The sequence below is a fragment of the Falco biarmicus genome, chromosome 4, assembly GCF_023638135.1.
Source record: "Falco biarmicus isolate bFalBia1 chromosome 4, bFalBia1.pri, whole genome shotgun sequence".
Classification (NCBI taxonomy): Eukaryota; Metazoa; Chordata; class Aves; order Falconiformes; family Falconidae; genus Falco; species Falco biarmicus.
In genome coordinates this window covers 58,747,038-58,766,028 of record NC_079291.1, presented here as the reverse complement: position 1 = coordinate 58,766,028, position 18,991 = coordinate 58,747,038, and the positions used below count along the sequence as shown (strand labels likewise).

The window sequence follows — 18,991 nt, the reverse complement described above, 5'->3', positions numbered from 1 at the left end:
TCACTGTTAAAAAAGTGATGCAGGGAAAACTGTGAGTCGTGTGAGCTTCAGGGATAGATTTTGAGGACACAGGATGAGCTTTTGCCTGTAAGAAGTCATTGATTCAGTGTTCACTCTTGCCAGATTTTGGAAAAAGCATATATTTTTATCAGAAGTAGGCTGAGGGAAAAAAAAAAGAAAGAAAAAAGAAAATTTCATGTCTTGTTTCAAAATGTGTGAGCGATTTCTCCATCCATATATTTGTCAGACAAGCTGGTAAGACAGAAGGCCCAGATACCTTTTGAAAGAACAATTGTTTGATGTAAATTGCCTTTGAGTTAAAATTATAAAATAATACAGCACAGTAAATTTATTCACACCATTTTTTATTAACTCAACCTGCTCTCTTCCCTATTTCACTCCATGTCTTGTTCAAACTGTAACTTCGTTTAGGTTGGGAAAGGGCCTTGATTAGTAGTGTATAAACAACTAATTATATGGTTTTCTAGTAAAATTAAAAATAAAAAAAAAACCAAACACAAGAAGGGGGGGGGGGATTATTTGGAGTTTTCTCAGTACTCAAATGCTTCTTTTTCCCAAAGGGAAAGAGATCTTATGAAATTTTATCTTGGCTCATCTAAAGTACCATAGATTCATTTTGTTTTGATTTACAGTGCTTCTTGCTGTTTTATTTTAACCTTAAAAAAAGTGTGAGGGGAAGCATGAGAGATCTGCAGAACAGTTGCTGTAAAAATAAAGATTGAAATGTTTTCAAAACATTCTGACTTTTTCAAAGGAAAGTTTAACTCTCTGGACTTAAACTATTGCCAAATTCACCTCACATCTATAAATAACTCAAGTTTTTACTTTATAAATTAATTCATGCAGCTCTAACTTTTATCAGGATTGGCAAAGCGCTGTGCACTTCTACAACATATTTTATTTTTTTTCTATGCAGTAAATTTTCTACCAAGCCCATTAGTAAGTACTTCACTGCCACATCTTCCCTTCACTAAAAATGCATGCCTAAATTGGTTGATTACATATTTACCTCAACAGCCTGATATTTACTTTTGAATAAATGTTTTATCACCTTTAAAAAAAATAAAAAATCAGGCCAATTCATTGTTAGTGTTCTGAAAAGTGGTCTCATGATGGATTCAGGTAAACTTGATCATAGATGGAATTTTAAAAATCTCACTTTTTTTTTTTTTTCATCCAGTCCAAAGGAAAGACATCTATGTTAGGCAAACCACTGGAAAAAGAGTGTCCAATAGCTAAACCACCAGAATACAGGTGGACTTGACTCAGCCACTGCTGGTGCTGCCTTGCTGTGAGCTTCTAAGCAAGGTGGGTGGCTCTGTGGAAGGCCATGAAGGAGTATTCAGGACCCCGATCCTCACGGATTTCAAGCAGAGCCAGACACTGAGGTGGGATTTAGTGTCCCGAGCAGAGGTATCCAGCCTTATCCCAGAGCAGATCTGTTCGGGACAGGTGCAGTTGAGATGTTCCGTGGTATCCCTCTTGGCCAACAGCTGTCACTGCAGGGGGCATGGGCCCATGTAAACTGGATGTTGGATCTGCCAACGCCAAACCAGACACCTCACCTACATACTAACCTCTCTAAACCAGTACTAGTTACTTCAAACAAACACTAAGGCTGCAGACAACATCGAGTTGGGGGGAGTGTTGACCTGCAGGGTCTGGGCAGGCCGGCCGAGGGGCCGAGCCCAGCTGTGTGGGGGTCACCCTGGCCCCGTGCCGGGCCCTGCCCGGGGGTCACACCAGCCCCAGGAGCTGCGGGCTGGGGGCAGGGGGCTGGGCACTGCCCGGCGGGGAAGGGGCTGGGGGGCAGCAGCTGGGCACGAGCCCCCAGCATGCCCAGGTGGCCAAGGGGGCCAGCAGCGCCCTGGCTGGTGTCAGACACGGTGTGGCCAGCAGGGCCAGGGCAGTGCCCGTCCCCCTGCGCTGGGCACTGGGGGGGCCGCCCCTCGGATGCTGGGCTCAGTTTGGGCCCCTCAGCACCAGCCAGACCCTGAGGGGCTGGAGCGTGTCCAGAGCCAGGCAGGGGGCAGCTGGGGGTTCAGCCTGGAGAGAAGGGGGCTCAGGGGGGACCTTCTCGCTCCCTGCAGCTGCCTGACAGGGGGGTGCAGCGAGGGGGGGTCGTCTCTGCTCCCAGGTGACAAATTGACAGGACAAGAGGAAACAGCCTCATGTCCCACCAGGGGAGGTTTAGATTTGATATTTGGAAAATATCCTTCACCAAAAGGATGGTCAAGCTCTGGAACAGGCTGCCCAGGGAGGTGGTGGGGTCACCATCCCTGGAGATTTTTAGAAGACGCACAGATGTGGCGCTTAGGGTCATGGTTTAGTGGTGGGCTTGGCTGCCTTAGCTTAACAATGGGATTCAATGATCTTAAAAATACTTTCTGACCTAAACTATTATATAAACAACAACCAAACAAAAAGTGGGATGCATCTCACCTTCTCTCTCAGCTGGAAACATCTTCCTTCATTTTAGCTGGGTAAAAGCTACATGTTTAATCTGAACTGATTTTTACCGTTCCTTCTAGTCCACAGAGAGCTAGCAAGCACCAGCCCTGAAGGCTTTCATCCCACTTCACTGACTGTAGTTGGACCAGTTCAAACTCAAATACCTACTATTTAGCTGGAGGTCAGTGATGTGTGAATTTCATGTCTAAAGACCTTTAACTGAATCATCAAGGTCAACAAACAGACTCACATTGGAGGCTACCTAGTTTATGGCTCGTTTTCCTTGTTAACTAAAAAGTAAATAAATAACCCAAACAATCACAGCAACCTCGTTCTACCTCCCTAGTGATAACACTAATAACCCTCACATTAAAAAAAAAATACATTTTAAAAAATCACAGTTTGGGGCATCATTTGGAAACAGGAAATTGTGTCTTTTTTTGTTGGCAGGTCAGTTCCGTTGGCACGATGGTGAGCAGGGCAACAAGTCCAGCTGCCTGAATTCACCTCCCAGTTAACAAAATGCCCATGGCTGAAAAGACTTCCCAAGAGCTGTGAGTCTTGCTTGCCAAGGGGAATCTTCCCTGGGATTAAAGGCTAAGTAAGTCTCCTTCCTTGCTGTATTCCTCCTAGAAAACTTTGAAGTAGACTTTACAGACAGTTTAGTACAAACTCACTGTACTTCATCCCCAGCTCTGTTTTTTATTGCTGTGTTGTTTTGGTTTGTTTGTTTGCTTTTTTTCCTGTGTAAAAGGCAGAGATTTGGGGCTTTGGCATCTTTCACTGCAGTGGGCAACTGGCCACACAGACATGAGGCTGAGCAGTACACTAATTCCCATTTCCCATCCAAAAAGTGTAGATAAAGGAAAAGCATGACTAGCTTTGGTTAGCTCACATTAACATCAGCCAGTGAACAGTAATCTGGTTCCCTGGGCATGTCTGTTGTGGGTGAAGCTGAAACTCAGTCAAGCCCCCTTTGCTAAGCCCTCCTGGCATGCCCAAGATGCCAGGTAAAAATTGTGGTGGGTTTGTCAGGGGTCATTGTTCCCGCACACAGTCTGAAGCCCTGGGCAGACAGGCGAAGGGAATGTTTTTCTGGGTGCAATTTGCTGCAGCTCTTGAATTCTGCAGCAACTCTCATGTGGAATTATCCCCAAAGACTTTATTAATGAGAGTTTTCCTTCCCGCCAGATCCCAACAGTTGTTAGAGGATTACCACACAGTCTGCTACTGCAAATAAACCCATTGTGTACACTCTTTAATTAAATACAATTCAAAGGATTGTCACAGACTGAAGGAGCCACAGAAGTATTTAGTCCCATCTACGCTGCCGGCCATTAGCAGGGCCAGGCTAACCACGGGACGGCTCCTTTGCTCATGTGGGAACTTCTCAAAGGCAGGTGGGATTCCCAGCAAAGCCACAGGTGCAGGTAAGCAGGAGTAAGGACCCCCAAGAAGTGATGTGAGCCTCAGTATCTCCCCTTCTCCTGATCCCGGAGTGTTCCTGGGCTCCCCTGAAGCTCACCGTACAGAGACGTAGGGTGACCACAGCAATAACAGGATTTGAAGTCAAGCAAGGAAGACTAGAACTGAAAAGCCTGCAGATGATGAAATCACACCCCTCGCCCATTTCTGTTCAGCTCCCAGAGCCTACACAGTAGTGACACTTCCAGTTATCTGAATGAAAATTTCTTAGGCTGTTATTACCTTCCTATAGCTTCTGTGAAGGTAGTGACAGTGTAAGACAAGAGCATCAGTTGCCTTCCTACAGTTTCTGTAACACGACTTTGGTCACTGCTTTAGGTAGAGATGGAGATTCTTAATGTTTTTTCACGTGGACAGCAAAGGAAATGAAAGATTTTTGCAGGCAGGTCTCATTTCAAGCCTCAGTAGCATAACCTGAAGGAGCTACTTCTGGCTGGTTGCCAGAAGAGCTCCACATTAATTTCAGACCAGGGGCTTTCATTTATGCTCATTATTTGTAGCAACACAGGAACTGAAGAAACTTCCTATGCAACAATCTTGGCTTTGATTTCTTTCATAACTTCATTCAGCTCTGTCTTAAAACTAGATTTTCAGTTTCTTTCTAGTTACTTCCTATTGAACATCCTCAGGAAAATGCAGCTTTATTCCTAAAAGCCCTCTGAGCGAGCCCCCAGAAATACTGTGTACATGTGCAAGAATAAGCACGGAGGGTGGACCACAGGTAGACACCGACACAGGATTTTTATCTATACTGATGGGTAACACAGTTTCCAACGATGACACTGTCAAATTTAAAAGCTGAAAAAGCTCTGGTGGTCTTGAGGAAAAAGAAGAAAAAAAAAGACAGTATCTATGGAGTACTATAATTATTTGCTCTTCTAAAGGACCTTTGTGTAAGAATCCAAAAACATGCTACAAATATGTCATGACAGCATGGAGAAGTAAATGTTAGATGCCAGTAATACAGACATAAACTAAGAGATAAGACCACATTCAAAACATACCAAACGCCCTGTATGGCCTTTGTAGGATCAATAAAGGACTTGTAAAACTGATGTTTTTTAAGCAGAGGCAAGCGATATTCTGCTATGACCTCTACTCATGTAGTAAATACACTGCTCTGCAACCAGCCATCAGTAAGGGACTCTAGGAGCATGGGTAGCAGCATGTGTCCCCAGGAGACTTTTCCAAATAAAAGAGGTCCAGGCAAATACCCAAGTATCCTGACTCCCACTTTGCTGTTCAAACCACTCCATTTCATGTTTCTGCCAAATATAATCATGCCAATATCAGATCTATCATTTGATGAGGAAAGCAGATGTGGTTTTTTCCGGCTCATCCAAGCAAGTCCTGTTAAACAAAGAGAACTTGGCCAAATCAATCCAGCAGCTTGGAGGCACGGAGACTTCAATTAGTCTGATTGTCCCCTTTCTCTGTGAGGGGTTGGAAGATCAAGGAAACATGTGCAGAGTGTTTTGCAAAGGGCTTGGAGAACCAGAAGGAAAGGGAAGCTGAGCAGCTGTGTTGCTTAACTCCTTAGTGACAAGCTTGTATATGCCTCTCTTGGAAAGCAGAGCTGAATTGGGGTCTTAAAGAGGTGACACCCTGGCACCGGAGTAAAGACACACAGCAATTAAAAGAAAGGCAGCACTTGAGTAAATTCTCACAACTGAATAGGAGACAGCTCTGATGGCTCCTTACTTTAAATTACCATCTGGAATAGGTGGTAAGAATTTCCTTTCCAGGAAGTTCAGACAAAGGAAAACAATTCAGGCTATTGCAGAAATAAAGGGATGCTACAACACTAAGATCAGTGGTGCTTAGAACTACAATTCAGAGTAAAAAGCAAAGTGTTATAATATCTCTCTTATGGTTGAGAAAACATAAGCAAGTAACAGTACTGATTATCCTAAGAGTACGCAGAGGCAGCAAAGGAAGGAAAGAAGAGGACTCCACTACCTGACTTCTATCGAAACTGGAGAGCAGCAAATTAACTTGCAGTTTTCCCTGAACTATTGGTCATTGACTGCTTTCAATTTCTTTTTTCCTTTGGGTCTAAGGAGCAGAGCCCTGTTGAGGAAAATTCTATTTCTTTAAAGATTGTTCAGAAACTTAACTACTAAACTCATCAAAGCTTCTGGAGGAAATTTGCCTCCAAAGCTTCTGCTCAGCCAGTTACAGGAACAGCAGAAATACAAGGTAAATGCAGATCCAGAACTGTGTGACCCCCAGGATTCAGAAACGTGATTTGGGGATCCATGGGCAAAAAGTGTGTCTATAACATAAACATCTACATCTGTCTACTTCACATTGATCATCCTTCCCCACTTGAAGTGAGAAGCAGGCACTTTTATGGCATGAGTCACTTCAAAATAAAAGGACTGTATAAAAACAAGTGAGAGGAAACTTACCCTATACTGCTTCATCCAGGGAGCCTTGGGCTGAGGCGTGGATGTCTACACTGCAAATATCTACAGTTACATGAGGTAAAACCCACAGACCTGGGCTCATGTCTAAACTGAATGATTTCCCTCCAGAGAGCCCCGACCTTCCCCAGTGTATGCCAAGAGCAGATGTGAGATGGTACCGGGCAGGATCCCTATGGAGAAGTTGAGTGAAAGGCTGGTAAGTGCTCTGATTTGTTTACAGGTTGCGTTGTTTTCAAGACGATCAACCTTGAAATGCTGCTTCTGAATGCAAGGTACTGGGCTTCAGGAGAATGTTGCAGGTAACCTGTTAATACTGTCCTGAATTGCTGCTCAACTAGCACAGAGCCATCTCCTGAGCAGCCAGCTCTTGACTGCTGTGCACAGAAGAAATGGTCCCCAATTCAGCTTCAGGCTCAGAAGGGACTAGAAAGCCCTCAGTGGATGTCTCAGCAAAACCTGTGAGTTGCTTGTGTTCCTCTCTCCTCTGTCCTGGGCCAGATCCTAACTCCTGACAAAGCCTCCATCATCCAGCTCTGATTCTTGTCCTGGGCAACCACAGAGGGCTGCTACCCAGTCCTGCGTGCTCTCCACTGCATTTCCAGTTCACCCCAACTCTGGCACTAGAGTCCTGTTTTCCTCCTCAAACCAACCCAGATGTTACCATCCACCAGGTCCACCTGCCACAGTGTGGAAGACATGGACTGAACTCAGACCTGCTCAGGTGGCCCCAGAAGGACTTGGGCTGGGGTGTAGAGCAGAAAGGGTTCCCAAATCCAAAGCAATGGAGACTGGCAGTTTGAGTAATATCCTGGAGAGCCCACGGGTATGTCAATGGGCAGTTCAGCCCAGAGGCTGTGACAAATTAGGAATATGATTGAAATCACAGTGAAGTCCTTGAGGTTTCTTCCTTACCCTTCAAGTTCTCAAGCATTCCCTAGACCTCTCCCACTGCCTGGAAGCTGCACACATGTCATGTACAAAACACCTTCGGCAAACAGGACTCTGCAAGCCTCCTGGAAGGCTGGCTATGGGATATTATTTATAACCAGGGAGCTGGTTAAAGCAAGCTGGATGTTCTCTAGTTCTCAGAAACACTGCAGTGGTCTGGTTTGAGGAACAATGGTTTTGGCTAGCAACACGGGCAGCTCCTTTTAACCTTTTACGGGAACTGAAAGTTCTGAGAGTCTCTAGAAACCCAGTGTTAAGCCAGGGCTACTGCACCATCAGTAAAGCAAGGGCTGGAGTGACTGACACTGGGCTTGCCCACCACTCATGCTGGAAACCCTTACAGCTGCAATATGCAGCAGCCTCACCTGGAGCTCTGGGGCTGTCTGGAGAGGACATTTCCCATGCACAGCTTCTCACTGTAAACTCTGTTTTTTGTTGTTTGTGGGTTTTTTATGCACTCAGGGAAGGATTGTGAACAGCAGAGTGGCAACGTCACAGAGCAGTCTAGCAGCCAGCGTTCCTGGCATGGCTTTTCCTAGGCAGAGCAGGCACTCTGAAGCTCAGTGGCAGCTAGCAATGAGGACAAAAGAGGGTGTTTGGCATTTACTCAGTGCTGTCTCCTTGCTTCACTTAAGCAGCCTTAGCATCTCCAGCTGAACAGGCAAAACGGGACACATTCAGCATTTGGAGCACCCGGTACCTGACACCTTCCTGAGCTCACCGAACACTAAATGACTTTAGGACATGGAACTTCCAATCCTGTGATCCAGCAACCATAAAGAAAGAGTCAATTGGGGCAGAACACAAGTTTTTCAAGGTCAGTACCACTTCTGTAAGAGCAACTAGGAGGAGACAAAGGAGCAAGAAACAGAAAACATAAGAAAAAAACCCCACACGTATATAATAATCCTCCCTATGGCATATGTCTTCCACAGCACCTTTCAATAATACAGTTGGTGATAGGGTTTTAATCTTCTTGGCTATCAATACCTTCAACATCTTTTATTCAACCAACAGTAGGACCAATTCCAGGATGATTTGACTGTTCACACACCACTCTGCATTCTGAAAAAGTGCCCCTAACGGGGCTCGTTTGTGCCACTATTCAAAGCTTTCTATTGAAATCCAGGTACATGCCTGGAACAATCTATAAATGCAATTCATTTCAAAGAATTCACTTCAAAAGACTGATTACCTACCAGGGAGAGTACAAAAAATACAAAGATGTTGGCGAAAGATGAGTTTAGTTCATTCGGAGATCAAGAAGAAATGAATCTTCCCCCTTTCAAATGAAGAAGTGATTCAGTCAAGAAGGCTCTGGGTGAAGATGTTACTTATGGGTTTATAAACCATCCTTTATAAAGCATCAAAGCTCTCTAAAAAGATTCGTCATGGAAAGTCTGAAGCATCCAGGTGTGTCTTCCAGGAATAAGAGCCTACTGGGATGAGCTCCGTACCCTGTTTCAGAACAAAGGATCAAGTCATTCTCTTAATAATAAGGCAGCCAAGAGTACCCCAGCGATTTGGAGCCACTCCAAGCACAAGAGCTGCTATCTTCCACAAATCGGGACGGGGCCATCCTTCCCTTTGTTGGCTGAGGATGGAAGGAAGCAAAACGGCAAAAATATGTGAGGGAGAGCAAATAAGGACAATCATAGGAAGCACTGCTGTCATGAAGAACAAAGATCCACAAGAATGGGGAAAACCAAGCAGAGAGTAACTGAAGAGATCCTTACCAAAGAGAGCACAAGATGGACACACAGACACAGCCTTGATTTAGAACAGAACATGCTGGAGAGCACTGTCTGGTTGTCCACAGCTCTCCTAGAGGAAAGCTGCTAATTACATTTACATTTGGGAGCTTTGGATTCAGATGTTTTTGATAAAACTCACTGTGCCCAATGGCTCATCTGCATAGAGAACACAGTACGTCTAAGCAATTGATAAAGAGAACATACTCCATCAGGACTTAGTGGACTGACTAAAGATGGAAATTTTAGGAGGGACTTACAGTTCTGCAGGAGAAAGTAAACCAGAGCTGAAATGATCAGCATTTGCCCTGCACAGCTTTGAGTGGTCTATGTGAAGGGTCAGTATGAAAACATGGGAGGTTCCACTCTTCCTAGCTGAAAAGGACTTAAAGCTACAGGCTAAATAGGTTGAAACACGAGCCTAAGAGACTTTACACCTGAAAATTTAACAAATACGACATGAGACACACTCACACAAGCTGTTTAAGCCAGGCACGCATGTAATACCTCCACCTGAAGAGCACGCTGATGTCCTTCCAGGAGCCTGAGGACCACATCTAATTTCTCTGACAGCCCCAACCACCTTCCTCTTAATAACGCTCAGAAAAGACTTATGATCCCAAAGTGATCGTGTTGCTGCAACAGGGCTGCATCTCAACTACCGTCACTTCTGCTGAGTACACAGCTGAGTGTCAAGTGAAACAGATGATCAAAGTGAAGTGTCAGATGCTAGAAATACCTCCATTACAAATCAAAGCAACCTGCTAGCAATTTCCATGCTTTGAACATGGCAAGGCTTGGCCAGGCAAGAGTTTACCAATGGCTTTAAGGAAGTAAGTATCTCACTCTCTCGCTTCCCGCAGGACCTCATCATTCCAGCTTGGCTGTTAGCTGAAGCTTTGCTTCCCGTCGGTCCCTGAAGCAAAGTCAACTTGCAGCTGCCTTCCACTGTGCAACTAGATTGTGATGAACCGGCTAAGCAGGCAGATAATTAATCCTAGGGGTTTTGTGCTGGGCATTTCCTTTTGTCATTCCTTACCTGCTAACAACACAGATGAGGGGGAAAGCTTACAGGGAAGACGTTTCTGCTTTGTGTATTTAAAAGGGAAAATATACAAGGGCACAAATGACACAGAAAATGAATGCTTAGATGGCAAAACCACCTTTTAGTGGTACAGTATCATCAGACCTCTCTCAGGTGATGCCACTGGCTGTAGATCTCAAAATGTTTTGCAAAGTTAGCATATCTAGCATCTTTTGACAGATGGAGAAACCAAGGCAGAAAGCCCAAGATCATCCAGCAAGTTAGTAGCTTAAAAAAAAAAAAAAAAAAGAACCCACAACCCACATAAAAGAAACCACAACAAAAATGTCAGGTTGCTCTGGCTGCCTCCCAAAACACCTTCCTTATACCAAAACCAGACAAAAGCAGTCACAAAAAAAACCAACAACCTAAATACTTCACACTCCCTGTTACCAGTATTTGCATGTCTCTGAAAGACCTTTCCATATGCCAGTGTACTCTGATGTCCACCTCTGTCACACATACCCTGCTTTCTATGAAATATTTAAATGTTCTTCTCAAAACGTGCTCGTGGTTCAGCCAGCAAAGAGCCAACAGAGAAAAAGAGAATCTGGGTGGAAAAAAAGAATGGGAGAAGTCAGCCCCTGTTCCACGGGAGGAAGAGAAAGACTTCAAATCTCCTTTTAGGCATATTGGGTATGAGGAAAATAATAGATTAGAAAATTAGGAAGATAAAACCTGAGATGGAATTAGGAGTGATAAGAACACCTGGGCAGAGTGGCTGATGGCTCTGGAAAGAAAATGATGTTCAGAGCAGTACGAGAAGCAGCAAAACCTCTGAGCACTGCTAGAAGTCTAGCCTTTGCTGTCAAGACCAACTCAGCTAAGCAGAAAAACTATTTCAGCAGTATGAAAAAAAAGAGAACAGCAACAAGGGAGAAAAAAAAAAAAAAGAAAAAAAAGATTGCTGTGCAAATTCAGATTGCTGAAATTCAAGATAAAACTAAGCATAGCCCCCAAAAAAGGAGAAGTTGCAGCAGCCCCACCCCCCACTTCTGTTCACTGGCTTCTTCAAAGAACTGGAGGTAAAAATATAATTTTAATAATACAAAGTGGAATAGTTAACACATGGTGAAAATGATTGAGCTTGAATAATTGAGAACAACGACGGGCTGACTGTGAAGGCAAACAAGGGTACGGAAACTGTTGTATATGAGGTGAAAGCCACTCAAAAGAGAACAACCTGCTCAGATGGGGTGGTGGGAGTGGTACCATCTGGCTGAAAGTCAACAAATGTAATGCCTTTTTATATGGAGGTGGGTGGTGGTGGGGAGATCCAGACAGTTATCAGCAAGCTAATCTGAGAACAAAACTACACAAGAGTTTTGAACACCACTTGAAGGAAAGAGTAATTGAAAGCATGGCGGCAAATGGAGATTTGGATAAAATGCAAAATGGTTATCAAAAGTAAATCACGGCAATGTAACTGATAGCTTTTTTTGAGAAGGTTCCTGGGTTGTTGGGTTTTTTTGGAACGAGGGAAATCAGTGGATTTAACCTTTCCTAACTTCAGTAAACCGACTGATGGCATGCCAAAAGGAATGACTGCCTGAACGACAGATATGGGGATTGATACAACAACTGGAAGGAAACTCCAGAAATGGCTAGTGTGAAGGCTGCAGGGATGACAGCAGAAACACAGAGCCACAGGGAGGTCTGCAGTGGTATTACTTAAAGATCCATTGGCTTCACTAAAGATGGAATGAAATGTAGTGATTAAAAGCGAACAGGAGAAGAGGGAGCAAGCAACAAAAAGGCAGTGAGAACCTGAAACCTCTGCTGGAAACGACAGAGCAGAAGGACCTGTTAGTTGATTGAACTTGAGCGATGCTGGACCACGTAAACCAAAGTTGCCCAGCTAAAATATTACAGGCAATATACTCTTCTCCACATGATGTCTGTCTCCAGCCAACACCTGTTGGGGCATTTTCTGAACATCCCACAGAGGACAATGCTTCTTGGTAGCCACAGTGAGTGGAGTGGTGCAGAATCCCTCACACGTGTGCACGCATGCCTGCAAACGTCCGAGGCAGATCTGCCTACAACTAGAGATGGGAGTAAGGATCATTACTAAAGGGACAGAGAGGGATAATTTAAAGTATGATGACAGTAATGACAGTCCTTTACAGCCACCTCCTCCACACCTTAGCAGCCCCTACCTGCCTAGCAACTCCTCATTCACAGCCTCATCTTTCCTTACTCCCCTCCAGCATCCCTTGATTCTGTATGCTTGGTCACATCAAATCAAGACAGCAATGATACAAGGTGGCTGCCCCAGAAACTGCAGTCCTGCAGGTTAGCTACAATAATGCTGGAAAGCCAAGAGGAGGAAAAAAAAAGAAAAGAGGAAAAAAAACCCCAAACAAACCATAGGGAAAAAGATAGCAACTAACCCCAACTTTGCTTCTGGAGAAGAAAGTATGAAACTAAGGCAAAAAAACATTTTGCTGACTCCCCAGAACTCCTTCAAGTATGTAAACTGAATTAGTTGAGAGACAGGCAGACACATGCTGAGCAGCAAGAGCATCAGTGAGGAGCACAGGGAACACCTACTTCCACAGCATTCACCTCCAGAAGGGTGAAAGAGGGAAGAAAAGGAAAACCGCTGTGAAGAAACCAGCCCTACCTGTGGCTTATCCATCCTTTGTCTTGTGTGCCTTTCAAACACTGACTAGAATATGGGGTAACAAAAAAGGAGGGTTTCAGGTGTCCCTTTGATTTCGCTGGGCTTTCAGTTCTCAAATGACCCCGTGAAGTGGAGCAATTGCAGACTGACACTCAGCTCTTCTGTGCATGCACAAAGAAACACAGCTCTGCACAGAGCCAAGAGTGGCCATTTTTGCTAGTATGGCCTAGGAACCTACTGATACTCTCTCTGGTACTGAGCAATGATTTCTGGTTTTGACAAAATAAATCTGAGAGTCAGATGCTCTGGCAAGCTGAATGCAAAAGCCTAGCCCCAGAAAAAGCTCAGTCCTGTACTACTGACACTGGTATTACACCTCCAGCTAATAACATAATCATGGCCTGATTAACTAATTCTCTCCACTTGGAAGCTGGTGGAAGCGCATCCAACATAACAGCAGATTAACATAGGTGTTAGATATTGCTTAAAATTATTCTTTTAACAACCTGTTCAGTAATAAAATTGGCCAAAGGAATATCCTAATATCATTCAATGCATGGATTTAGCAGAGGCATCCTGGCGACTACAGATCAGGTAGTGTCTAGTGCTATCTAATTAGGGAATTAAAGAAACTTTGGCTAGAAGGGATCTCTGGAGTGCTTTGGTCCAGCCTTCAGCTTGAAGCTGGACTAGCACCAATGCTACTCTTGCTCAGCCACAAATTTATCCAGCCAAGTCTTAAAAAGCTCCAAGCATGGAGATTGCACAACCTTTCTGAGTGACTGTTTAGTTGCTGCACAACCCTCATAATGTAGAAATTGGTATTACTTGTAGGTGGTCTTCAAGTACCTTTTGAATACAACTGTGGGAACAACACAACTTGAACTCAAAGAGCCATACCATCACATCCCATACAGCAAAACGTCATCTACATAGTTCAGTGTCCACTTTTCCACCTTTAAGAGTAATAATGAAGAAATTTAAATTGGGAGGCAGTAGCCTTTTTTCAGGGTAAATTGTTAAGACACAAACTTAAGTCAAAGAGATTTCTATTGACTTGGAAACAGCCAGGATTTCACCCAGTTTCCAGGTAGCTGGCACAATATACACCCTGGCTAACTGACTCGGCAAACATTGAGAATGGCATTATAAGAATGAATAAAGGTCTGGAAAACCTGCTTGTGCCAAACAAAACATCCCAGCTAAACTTAGAGAGAGAAACAAAACAGTCTAATCAATTGCAACCAGCAAATGCCTAAAGCATAAGAGGATTTCCTACCAAGGATATCTATTTAATATGAAAAAAAAAACCCCAACCAAACCAAACCAAAAAGGCTTAACAAATTCCTGTGACTGAATTTTCTAATGAGACAAATGAAGATTAGAAGTAAAGCATTGCTTGGAAATGGTTTAACACTGACTGGCACGATTTACCAGAAGTGTCTTTCAGGACTGTCCCTTCAAATCGTTCAGGTCTGTCTGTACTGCAGGTCCAAAGCAGAAACTAATGGTTGGGGCTATGCAGATGGTCATACTAAACTTCACAAAACAGATGAGCTCCAGAGGTCCCTTCCAACCTCAGCCAGCCTGATTCTGTGTGAAAACAAGCTAGCAAGCATATTCACAGATCAAGGGCAAAGAAACAAAAAAGAGAACCAACAGAGATTAGGAGGGTCCATAAGGGACCAACTATTTTATCCCTGTGTGATGCGTAAGAAGTGCCAGTAATGATTTCTGACAAGCTTTTGTCCCATCCTTTGTCAAGTATCCCCAGTGACAGACTCCACAGTGTCCTTACAGACCCTAATCAATTCCTAGGCTTCCCTCTGCTGACCATCAGAAAGATTCTGCCCGTTTGTGAAACACTACATTTCTGTGGCTGCAATTTAAGGCCCATATTCCTACTCCTACCCAGACCGGTTAAGGACAGCAGATTTTTATCTCTTGCCTCTTACTTGCAGTAGTGTTTTCACATACTTAAATACAAGTTGTGATTTATCCCTGCAGCGTTCTGTTTGCCAGAACAAACTTCCCCAGTTCTTTCAACTTCCCCCCACACCACAGCACTTTTCAGACCTTTTATCTGAATAAGCTTTTTTTTTTACCTTATAAGTTTCTTCAAGGGCTTTTACCCCAAAGTGGATACATCTGCTCCAGTCAAGTCTATCAGGGATCCCTTGCCTCTTTAACCAAAACACAAGTTTGGCTCCAATTTATCATTTACGTTACTCACTGCCTAATATAATCAGCAGCCAAACATAAGATGGGAGTTCTTACAACACATCCACGTGTTCGGCCCCTCCTCTGAATTGTCGACATGGAAAACAGACTAAAACAGGCAAAAAAAACCCCTGAGAAATCCTGATTTTGCAGGTGGAGAAGAGAACCTTACAAAGCTGAGGAGGACAGAACGTTTCATCAAAAGCAGGAACCAAGAGTAACTCTTCCAGGTCCCTTATCCGAGTCTTAGTAACAATATCACCTTTCAGCAAATTCCAGCCGTATCTGCGCAGCAGGTGAATGCCACACTCCAATGAACTTTGTGTCGCAGAGTCACAGCTGAACAGGAAAATAAACTGCAAGCAACAACATCATCCCCTGGGAGAAGCAGAAAAGCTATCAGAAAAGGGCATCCCCCTTCACACTCTCCGACTCCCTAAATGCCACAATTATCTCTTGGATATATATCTTCATGTTGAAACAGAAGGGTAAAAATACAGCTTTGCTCTGCAAAAGCAACGGCAATAGATTAAAAAAAAAAAAAAAGAAAAGAAAGAAAGAAAAGAAAAGAAAAAAAAAAAGATTTGTTCAGAAACCCCAGCATTCCCTTATTTTTGTTCTCCATTTATTCAGCCCAGCAGCTCCACATGTGAACCTCACGGAGAGCTCCCCAGACAGGCGGCTTCGCGGCACCCCTGGGACTCCCCTTGCTAGAAATAAGGAGTGGATCGCCTTCAGGCATCAGGAAGCTTCAGCACCGAAGGAATGGAGGTAACCAGGGAAATGATTCTGCAGAAAAGGCACCTCCATCTGCTGCGGTTTTTATTTTTCCCCAGGGCTGGTACAGCTGACCAGGAGCAGTCAGCCAGCAGAGCTTGACATCACCCCTAAATGCAGTCACCCTTGACCTGACCCTCTCTGTCCCCGAGCACAGCATCTCTCCAAGGGAGACACTTAACACACTACATTACTGCTCCTGAAAATGCTGGTTTCCACCCTGAGCTCTCCGTGGGATTTCAGCAGCAGTACACGTTGATGTGAGCAGTGCAGGTCTCCAGGGAGCTGTGGGCAAAGCAGCGCGAGATCTCCTTGGAGCAGCCATGGTGCACCTACTACCCCAAGGCATTGCACCTCTGGCTCAAACACAGGCACCCGCCATGTAGGCGCCAGCGCTCACACGGCTGCAACGCTCGCTCTGCTTCCCAGATGGCCGAGAGCTCCTCCAAGCACCTGACTCCAGCCGAGATGGCTGTAGCTCCTCACGCTGTGTCCCTCCTGCCCAGCTGCCTGGGCCCTGTCAGTACATTTATGATCCATGATATTCCTTTGCATTTTGCCTACAACACCTTCACATGTTAGCAATGTCCTGCCTGGTCTTATTAGGCTCTAAATTCAGGACGCAACTGGAAATAAGAAGCCACCTGCCCAGCCATCCACATGCACAATGGATGACTAACAATGAGTCCAGCCAAGTGTCTCCATCCAAGAAGGATAAGTCTCACAGCTCCAAGAAGCTCTGGATGTATGTAGAGATGAAACTGTACAAGTAGAGTTAAAACCCCATTAAAAGTCCCTCTGCAATAGCTCAAGATGCCATCAAAGCTTCTAGACTCAAAATGCCTTAGGGGAATAATCAAATAACCCAAGCCATCTTAAAGCAATTAAGGTGGATAATTTTTAAAAAATAAGTAATAAGAATAAAAAAATCAAGTCCGTCTTCCCTCCAAAGTTTTATCTTGAGCAGAGGTTTCCTGGCCACATTACAAACTTCTGGAAGTCACAGGTTTCCCGCAGAAGGCACTTCAAGCGTGGACACACAACAAATATATTCCAAGAATTTTTCTAAAAACATTAACTGACAAACCCCAGCCAAGTCCTTAAGCTTGACATCCAAATCACATGAATAGGAATATCATCTATAAACTCAGACATGTCTCTAGAAACAATGACACCGAACAGGAGATCCCGTTTGCATGTATTCTACTTACTGAAAGCTGAGTTTAATATAATGCATGTTTCTTTTTTCTCTGGTATTATTAATTGTACTAACCATAAAACCACTAATGAAACAGCACTTAAATTGTTCATAGCAATGTTAGAGCTATCTCCCTGTGAAATGAATGAAGTTCCCCTCTCAGATCCTCTCTGTGATCTGTGGGAAATTTCATTGCACTGATTATAATGTTTATTAAAAGTTGATTTTTGAGTAAACAGTTGTAGCAAATTAATTGCTGCACTTAACGTGCTCTTCTCTGTCGATCCTTCCTGCCTTTTCAGGGAATGTATGCCTATACTTTCAGAACGATGCCATTAAGATGATGCTATCTTTTTCCCACCTCCCGCTTCTGACCAGTATCTTCCAGAAAGCAACGCCAGCATCTTGTGGTGCCCCATTGAAATATCCCCATTGTCCCCCAAATAATGCTTCTGCAATGTCTTCACTTCTCTTGTGATGCTGCCACAGAACCTTCCCCTCCTGATGGCCAGGTACCACCATGATGATGGGGCACCTCCTGCCCCACCTGTCCCTCGTTGCCCTGTTTGCACACAATGCTGTGAGACAGGTCATGGTTCTTCTGGAAGGACAGGCCAGGCAGCCAAAGAGATAATGATCCAAGACAAGTGTGATTTCCCAATCCAAATGGTTAACTTTGAGTTAAACCTAATCTCAGTTCAACTATTAATTCAAAGGGGGAATCGGAAGCAAAAATAAATAAGTAAACCAACAAACCCAAACCCAGCAATATGTACTAAATGGAAGAGAAATACAGATGCAGAAATATAAATGATGTTTCATGAAGCTTAGAAGGACTACATGGGAACCTCAAGACATCAGGAAAAATCTGCTGCTGGTAAGAATAAGAGACTAATTAGAAGTTATTATTTGCGGGGGCGGGGGGGGGGGTTGGTTGGTTTTGGGTTTTGTTGTATTGGGGGTTTTTTGGTGGTTTTTTGTTTGTTTTTTCTTTTTTTTTTTTAAATGAAAGCGTTACAACAATGAAAATCTTACAGATGGTACAAGCCAGCAGAGGAAAGTTGAACCTGTGATCTTGATCTGTATTTGGAAAGCAGCGGAGCAACGTGCATGTGTCTGATGATGATGAAGCAGCTTTTTCCAGTCCGTTAGTAACAAAGGCAGATGTTAAACAACATCTACGAGAGATAAACATTTAAAATCAGCAGGCCTAGATAACTTGCACCTAAGAGCACTTATAAAAGCTGGCAGAGAAGGGCTATTTGAACACAGCCAAATGCGAGAGCTGTACTCAAGAAAGAACAGATTCAGCGCAGACCTCCGGTATGGCAGCCTGAGTTCTGGAAAAGAGGTAATGTGGCAGAGGATTGGGGGATCGAAAGAGGTAAATAATTCAGCATGAACTCCCGGTATGCGCTGCTGAGAAAAGGCGAACACAGCTGTTTGCTGTATGAACTGAACAGTAAGAAAGAAGATAACACTCCTTTCCTACATGGTATTGGGAAGACTTGTGCTGTGACACCAACATCAGTCATTTTAAAAGGGTGATAAAGACCAAGGGAGGGTGTGGAAAGGAAGCATAAAAGCAATTAGAGGAGCTCTGCATCCTTCTGGAGCAAGACCTGGATGCCCTCACTATAAGGTCATCTCAGTAGACACTAGGCACCTACATTTAGGCAACTCAGGTGCTGAATGTCTTCAGAGGTACTTGGCTACAAGGTAATTCAACATAGCAGAGCAAGGCACAACGGGATGCAAAGTGCAAACCTATGCAAATTAATAACTCTCCAGGTTATCTAGATTAACAGCTAGGGAGTTGTCCGTCTCAGCTCCTGAAAAAAGAGCCCAACAAAGTGCAAGTTATGCTTTATCAGAAACACATTGTTGGACTCCATTTCCTGGAGGTAACTGGTGAAAATTAGTTGTTTTCAATAATTAGCCAAATAAAATAATCTACCCTTCCCATCAGAGACCACTCAATCTTAATCTAGCTATAACTGC

The 18,991-nt window shown here is 44.0% G+C and overlaps 1 protein-coding gene across 2 annotated transcripts in view; it reads right to left on the bottom strand.

The window, feature by feature from the left end:
- Positions 1-18,991, bottom strand: part of LOC130147874 (vasoactive intestinal polypeptide receptor) — a 116,041-nt gene that overhangs the window by 78,751 nt on the left and 18,299 nt on the right. The window lies entirely within an intron of this gene.